The sequence below is a fragment of the Lissotriton vulgaris genome, chromosome 6 (genome assembly GCF_964263255.1).
Source record: "Lissotriton vulgaris chromosome 6, aLisVul1.2, whole genome shotgun sequence".
Taxonomy (NCBI): domain Eukaryota; kingdom Metazoa; phylum Chordata; class Amphibia; order Caudata; family Salamandridae; genus Lissotriton; species Lissotriton vulgaris.
The window spans coordinates 1,842,186,626-1,842,194,059 of record NC_141694.1 but is presented as its reverse complement, the minus strand read 5'-3'; the positions used below and the strand labels follow the sequence as shown (position 1 = coordinate 1,842,194,059).

The 7,434-nt window shown below is 51.0% G+C and overlaps 1 protein-coding gene across 1 annotated transcript in view; it reads left to right on the top strand.

Annotated features, from left to right (window-relative positions):
• The first annotated feature begins 242 nt into the window (after positions 1–242).
• Positions 243–7,434, top strand: part of CGREF1 (cell growth regulator with EF-hand domain 1) — a 161,391-nt gene continuing 154,199 nt past the window's right edge. Inside the window, exons 1-2 of the mRNA XM_086928139.1 lie at positions 243–403; positions 460–549. The gene's annotated coding sequence lies outside the window, so the exon portion shown is untranslated. The remainder of the gene's footprint in view (positions 404–459; positions 550–7,434) is intronic.

Sequence of the window (7,434 nt, the reverse complement as noted above, 5' to 3'; positions counted from 1 at the left end):
GGTCCTGGGCTGACAGTGGGCAGGAGGGAGGGATGCTGCACTCGGGGGGCGGGGCCTGTGGGTCTGGTCGTCCTGCTCTCTTGTCATGGCCCTTGGCTGGCAGTGGGCAGGAGGGAGGGATGCTGCACTCGGGGGGCGGGGCCTGTGCGGTCTAGCCGTGTTGCATTGTCATATTCCTGGGCTGGCAGTGAAGAGGAGGAGGGATGCTGTAGTTAGGGGGCGGGGCCTGTGCGGTCTGGCCGCCCTGCCTTGTCATAGCCACGGGCAGGCTGGGAGGACGTGGGAGGAGAGCTGGGATGCGGGGCAGTACCGCAGTGTGGAAGCAGCACCTGGAGAGAAGGAGCCGAGAGGTGACTCTGCCCAAGTGAGACGCAGCAGCACCACTGCACGTGACCCAGCCCCCTGGAGGCCCGGAGAACCTGGCTCCAGCCCCAGCACCACTGCACGTGACCCAGCCCCCCCTGCACCCTGCCCTCTGCCCCAGAGCATCCATCCCCGGACAAAGGGAGGCCGGGAGGACCTGGCTCCAGCCCCAGCAGCAGGCACCAAGTAGGGGCTCGTTTATTAATAATGACCTTTAAAAGCACCGCTCCTGGCGCGCGCAGCAGGCTGGAGGGAGCCCGGCGCGAGGACATGTGCTGATGTCATTGTGATTCACTCTTGTTATTGTGTTCAACCTCTTCATCTTCTTCGCTCTAGAATGAATTGTCTTTATCTTTATTTAATCACTCGGAAAACGCCAGCCTCGTGTGCGTTATTCTCTCTGTTTTTGTTTCACTGAAAATACATCTTTCAGAGCACCCTTTGCAGCTGTCTGTCTGCAGGGCTGCCGGACCGGTTAAGGTCACTGCCCTAAACTGCACCACACAATTGTGTTATGATTAAGCGTGAGCGTCCACTATATTATATATTACAAATAAGCTCACTCAGGATTGTTATATTATTACTCAGCAATATTATGTTATTGTCTCATTATTTACTCTCTCCATGGGGCTGATTTTTAGAGGCAGGACACCATGTGTTCTTCGGTGTGCTGCTGGCATGTTTGCAGGTGTCCAGAGTCCTGTCGTTGCCGCTGGCATGTTTGCAGGTGTCCAGAGTTCTGTGTGTGCCGCTAGCATGTTTGCAGGTGTCCGGAGTCCTGTGTGTGCTGCTGGCATGTTTGCGCCTGTGTGTGCTGCTGGCATGTTTGCAGGTATCCGGAGTCCTCTGTGTGCCGCTGGCATGCTTGCATGTGACCGGAGTCCTGTGTGTGCCGCTGGCATGTTTTCAGGTGTCCAGAGTCCTGTGTGTGCCGCTGGCATGTTTGCAGGTGTCCAGAGTCCTGTGTGTGCCGCTGGCATGTTTGCAGGTGTCCGGAGTCCTGTGTGTGCCGCTGGCATGTTTGCATGTGACCGGAGTCCTGTGTGTGCTGCTGGCATGTTTGCAGGTGTTCGGAGTCCTGTGTGTGCCGCTGGCATGTTTGCAGGTGTCCAGAGTCCGGTGTGTGCCGCTGGCATGTTTGCAGGTGTCCGGAGTCCTGTGTGTGCCGCTGGCATGTTTGCATGTGACCGGAGTCATGTGTGTGCTGCTGGCATGTTTGCAGGTGTCCGGAGTCCCGTGTGTGCTTCTCCGTGGGGCACAATGTGATTCTCTCTTACTTGTCTGTCTTCAGGTCAGGTGAGGTCACGTGACTGCGCGGATACATGATGTGAGTGTGTCAGTGTGCATGGATCCCTTTTGCATGTGTAGGCATGTGCAAAGGTGAGCAAGCAGTGTTTGTGTGCATATCTATGGCCAAGGGATGCGTATGTCCACACGTGTGGTCATGTCATCGAAATGTCCGCTAGTGGGCTTGCCATGTTCTTATGTGCACACCATGGCACATCGTATTCGTGATCACGTCATTGTAGTAGTCACGTATAAAGGCATGAATGTACACGTTTGTGTAATCGGGTGCACATTTCAACATGTTATTTTGTTGGACTGGTGTCAACACTTGACATGGTTCAGAACACGACAGCAAGTCATGTGACTTTCCCACCTACCTCAGCATGTCCTGGTAATGACTGATCTGTGGACATCACGTGAGCTTGACCATAACTGAGTATGATATATGAACATGCTACGCAAGTGGGCCCATGTGTGGCCGTGTAAGTATGCACATATCTGAATATCTTGTGTGAATATGCCACGGACGTGGGCACATCTGTGAACATCCTGATGAGCCCGTGCATATCTGGACGTGGACCTGTGTGTGGCCATGACGTGTGAGTATGCCATGAGTGGACAATGTGTGAACACGCCATGTGAAGGAGTACTTGTGGGAGTGTGCTCCAAGTGTGCAAAAGTCACGTTGGCCGATGCTTGATTGCAAGGCTGTGCCCTCTCGTGTCCGGCTGATGTGAATGTATTGTTGTGGTGCTTTGAGTTAAAGCAAATCGGAGTTGTCACGTGATGTGACGGTGAGTAAACTGTACAGCTCAATGTAGGACAGATCCGAGAGGCCGGAGGCGACCTTTGCTCCCTTCCCTTTTCTTGGTGACACCGGAGGGGGTTTGGGTCAAGAACTAGACGTTCCTGAACCGTTCAAAGTGCAGTGACAGAGGGGTGAGGTCTCTTGTGGAAAGAAAAAATGAAGGAGTGCACACACCTGAGCCGAGGTTAGTAAACCGCGGGCAGCTGCTTTACCCAGCATTCCATGCGTCCAGTGTAAGTGACCGGGCGCAGATACTTGCTGCCCCCTGGCCAATGAGCAGTCCGAAGGGCTCAGGGCACAAGTAGCCACACACACCTGAGGTAAAAGGATGCGACCCCCTGTAAAATGCGGAGAGGGGCCTCTGAGCCTTCCCTATCTCACAGATATTCATTGGCCCTGAGCTGAATGAGGGCCCCTAAAGGGTTGGCCCCTATGCTGCAGGGGCCTGTGGTACACCCCTGGTGTTCTGGACAGACTTGGGCCCATAGGTGAAGTGCAGGACGAGTCTCAGTGGCCCTCATGGCTGAGGTGCAGGTTGCGTCTCATCGGCCCTCATTGCTGAGGTGCAGGTTGAGTCTCAGTGGCCCTCGTGGCTGAGGTGCAGGTTGAGTCTCATCGGCCCTCATCGCTGAGGTGCAGGTTGAGTCTCATCGGCCCTCATCGCTGAGGTGCAGGTTGAGTCTCATTAGCCCTCATCGCTGAGGTGCAGGTTGCGTCTCATCGGCCCTCATTGCTGAGGTGCAGGTTGAGTCTCAGTGGCCCTCGTGGCTGAGGTGCAGGTTGAGTCTCATCGGCCCTCATCGCTGAGGTGCAGGTTGAGTCTCATCGGCCCTCATTGCTGAGATGCAGGTTGAGTCTCATCAGCCCTCATCGCTGAGGTGCAGGTTGAGTTTCATCGGCCCTCATCGCTGAGGTGCAGGTTGAGTCTCATCGGCCCTCATCGCTGAGGTGCAGGTTGAATCTCAGTGGCCCTTATGGCTGAGGTGCAGGTTGAGTCTCAGTGGCCCTTATGGCTGAGGTGCAGGTTGAGTCTCAGTGGCCCTTATGGCTGAGGTGCAGGTTGAGTCTCATCGGCCCTCATGGCTGAGGTGCAGGTTGAGTCTCAGTGGCCCTCATGGCTGAGGTGCACGTTGAGTCTCAGTGGCCCTCATCGTGAGGTGCACGTTGAGTTTCAGCGGCCCTCATCGGGAGGTGCAGGTTGAGTCTCAGTGGGTCTCATCACTGAGATGCAGGTTGAGTCTCAGTGGGTCTCATCACTGAGGTGCAGGTTGAGTCTCAGTGGGTCTGGTTGAGTCTCAGTGGGTCTCATCGCTGAGGTGCAGGTTGAGCCTCATCGGCCCTCATCGCAAGCTGCAGGTTGAGTCTCATCGGCCCTCATCGCTGCGGTGCAGGTTGAGTCTCTGTGGGTCTCATTGCTGAGGTGCAGGTTGAGTCTCAAATGCCCCTCATCGCTGAGGTGCAGGTTGAGTCTCATCGCCCTCATTGCTGAGGTGCAGGTTGAGTCTCATCGCCCTCATCGCTGAGGTGCAGGTTGAGTCTCAATATCCTCATCACTGAGGTGCAGGTTGAGTCTCAGTGGTCTCATCGCTGAGGTGCAGGTTGAGTTTAACGGTCCTCATCGCTGAGGTGCAGGTTGAGTCTCAGTGTCCCTCATCGCTGAGGTGCAGGTTGAGTCTCAGTGGGTCTCATCGCTGAGGTGCAGGTTGAGTCTCAGTGTCCCTCATCACTGTGGTGCAGGTTGAGTCTCAAAGGCCCTCATCGCTGAGGTGCAGGTTGAGGCTCAAAGGCCCTCATCGCTGACGTGCAGGTTGAGTATCAAAGGCCCTCATCGCTGTGGTGCAGGTTGAGTCTCAAAGGCCCTCATCGCTGTGGTGCAGGTTGAGTCTCAAAGGCCCTCATCGCTGACGTGCAGGTTGAGTATCAAAGGCCCTCATCGCCGAGGTGCAGGTTGAGTCTTATCGGCCCTCATGACTGAGGTGCAGGTTGTGTCTCACCAGTCCTCATCCCTGAGGTGCAGGTTGAGTCTCATCAGCCCCCATCGCTGAGGTGCAGGTTGAGTCTCAGTGACCCTCATCGCTGAGGTGCAGGTTGAGTCTCATCGGCCAGCATCGCTGAGGTGCAGGCTGAATCTCAATATCCTAGGTAGATAAAGGTCTATAGCTTAGTCAGTCAGACTATTGACATGAACAGAAACAGGTCGGAAAGGATTAATATATGCCACCCCTGCTGGTTGACTTCAGATTAAATCCCATAAACCAAATTTTAGACAAATCTAATGAAAATTCATGTTATTTTATTTAATGATAGTTTTTTCTTTTTCTGAGAGTATTATATAGATTATAAATCTCTTATTTTAATTCCATAGAGTATATCATAGATAAAAATTCATATCAACAACTAAAGAATAGAAAACAGTACAAACAAAAGAATAGACATAGATTGATGGAGACAAAGCGGTAGATGGAACAGGGCGGTAGATAGAACTACGCGCGTTTCGGCATTATCGCCTTCATCAGGTCACCGTCTTATTGCACTATAAACTGATCAGCACTGCATATATATAGTCCAAATATTGGTTGTGGATAAACATCACAGTCCAAGGCATATGAAGATATATCTTTCTCCCAAAAAGCTAATTTCCTAAGTAAACGCAGGCTTCAATATGAGTAATTAATTCAGGTCCCAATAGTGATAAAAAACGGCGATTGTCTAAACCCGAGTAATCTAAAAACAGAAGTACAAGCGTTTATTTCAGATCCTATGAGTTCGGTTAACCCTGTAATTCTCTTGTATTCTATCAATAAGCTGCATATGATTGATATTCTTAAACATGACAAGTAGCCATAGTATGAATGCTACAAATACGGGATCTGCTCACGTTAGATGGTTTAAATGCCAAACAATTCTAAATCACCACCTCTTAACAGAAAACGGGGAGGGAGAGCAGGGCCAAAGTGTTCAATTCTATTACGCCAGCTCGAATAGATAGAGAAGAGCATCACTGAGGTGCAGGTTGAGTTTAACGTTCCTCATCGCGAGGTGCAAGTTGAGTCTCAGTGGGTCTCATCGCTGAGGTGCAGGTTGAGTCTCAGTGGGTCTCATCGCTGAGGTGCAGGTTGAGCCTCATCGGCCCTCTTCAATGAGGTGCAGGTTGAGTCTCATCGGCCCTACATGTTGAGGTGCAGGTTGAGTCTCAGTGGGTCTCATCGCTGAGGTGCAGGTTGAGTTTCAGTGTCCCTCATGGCTGAGGTGCAGGTTGAGTCTCAGTGGGTGTCATCGCTGAGGTGCAGGTTGAGTGTCAGTGGGTCTCATCGCTGTGGTGCAGGTTGAGTGTCAGTGGGTCTCATCTCTGAGGTGCGGGTTGAGTCTCAGTGGGTCTCATCACTGAGGTGTAGGTTGAGTCTCAGTGTCCCTCATCGCTGAGGTGCAAGTTGAGTCTCATCGGCCCTCATCGGTGAGATGCAGATTGCGTCTCAGTGGGTCTCATCGCTGAGGTGCAGGTTGAGTTTCAGTGTCCCTCATGGCTGAGGTGCAGGTTGAGTCTCATGGGCCCTCCTTGCTGAGGTGCAGATTGCGTCTCAGTGGGTCTCATCGCTGAGGTGCAGGTTGAGTCTCAAAGGCCCCCATGGCTGAGGTGCAGGTTGAGTCTCAGTGGGTCTCATCGCTGAGGTGCAGGTTGTGTCTCATTTGCCCTCATCGCTGAGGTGCAGGTTGAGTCTCAAAAGTCCTCATCGCTGAGATGCAGTTTGAGTCTCATCGACTCTCATTGCTGAGGTACAGGTTGAGTTTCATCGGCTCTCATTGCTGAGGTACAGGTTGAGTCTCATCGGCCCTCATCGGTGAGGTGCAGGTTGAGTCTCTTTGTCCCTCATGGCTGAGGTGCAGGTTGAGTCTCAGTGGGTCTCATCGCTGAGGTGCAGGTTGAGTGTCAGTGGGTCTCATCGCTGAGGTGCAGGTTGAGCCTCATCGGCCCTCATCGCTGAGGTGCAGGTTGAGCCTCATCGGCCCTCATTGCTGAGGTGCAGGTTGAGCCTCAGTGGGTCTCATGGCTGAGGTGCAGGTTGAGTCTCAGTGGGTCTCATCGCTGAGGTGCAGGTTGAGTCTCATCAGCCCTCATTGCTGAGGTGCAGGTTGAGTCTCATCAGCCCTCATCGCTGAGGTGCAGGTTGAGTCTCATCGGCCAGCATCGCTGAGGTGCAGGCTGAATCTCAATATCCTAGGTAGATAAAGGTCTATAGCTTAGTCAGTCAGACTATTGACATGAACAGAAACAGGTCGGAAAGGATTAATATATGCCACCCCTGCTGGTTGACTTCAGATTAAATCCCATAAACCAAATTTTAGACAAATCTAATGAAAATTCATGTTATTTTATTTAATGATAGTTTTTTCTTTTTCTGAGAGTATTATATAGATTATAAATCTCTTATTTTAATTCCATAGAGTATATCATAGATAAAAATTCATATCAACAACTAAAGAATAGAAAACAGTACAAACAAAAGAATAGGCATAGATTGATGGAGACAAAGCGGTAGATGGAACAGGGCGGTAGATAGAACTACGCGCGTTTCGGCATTATCGCCTTCATCAGGTCACCGTCTTATTGCACTATAAACTGATCAGCACTGCATATATATAGTCCAAATATTGGTTGTGGATAAACATCACAGTCCAAGGCATATGAAGATATATCTTTCTCCCAAAAAGCTAATTTCCTAAGTAAACGCAGGCTTCAATATAAGTAATTAATTCAGGTCCCAATAGTGATAAAAAACGGCGATTGTCTAAACCCGAGTAATCTAAAAACAGAAGTACAAGCGTTTAATTCAGATCCTATGAGTTCGGTTAACCCTGTAATTCTCTTGTATTCTATCAATAAGCTGCATATGATTGATATTCTTAAACATGACAAGTAGCCATAGTATGAATGCTACAAATACGGGATCTGCTCACGTTAGATGGTTTAAATGCCA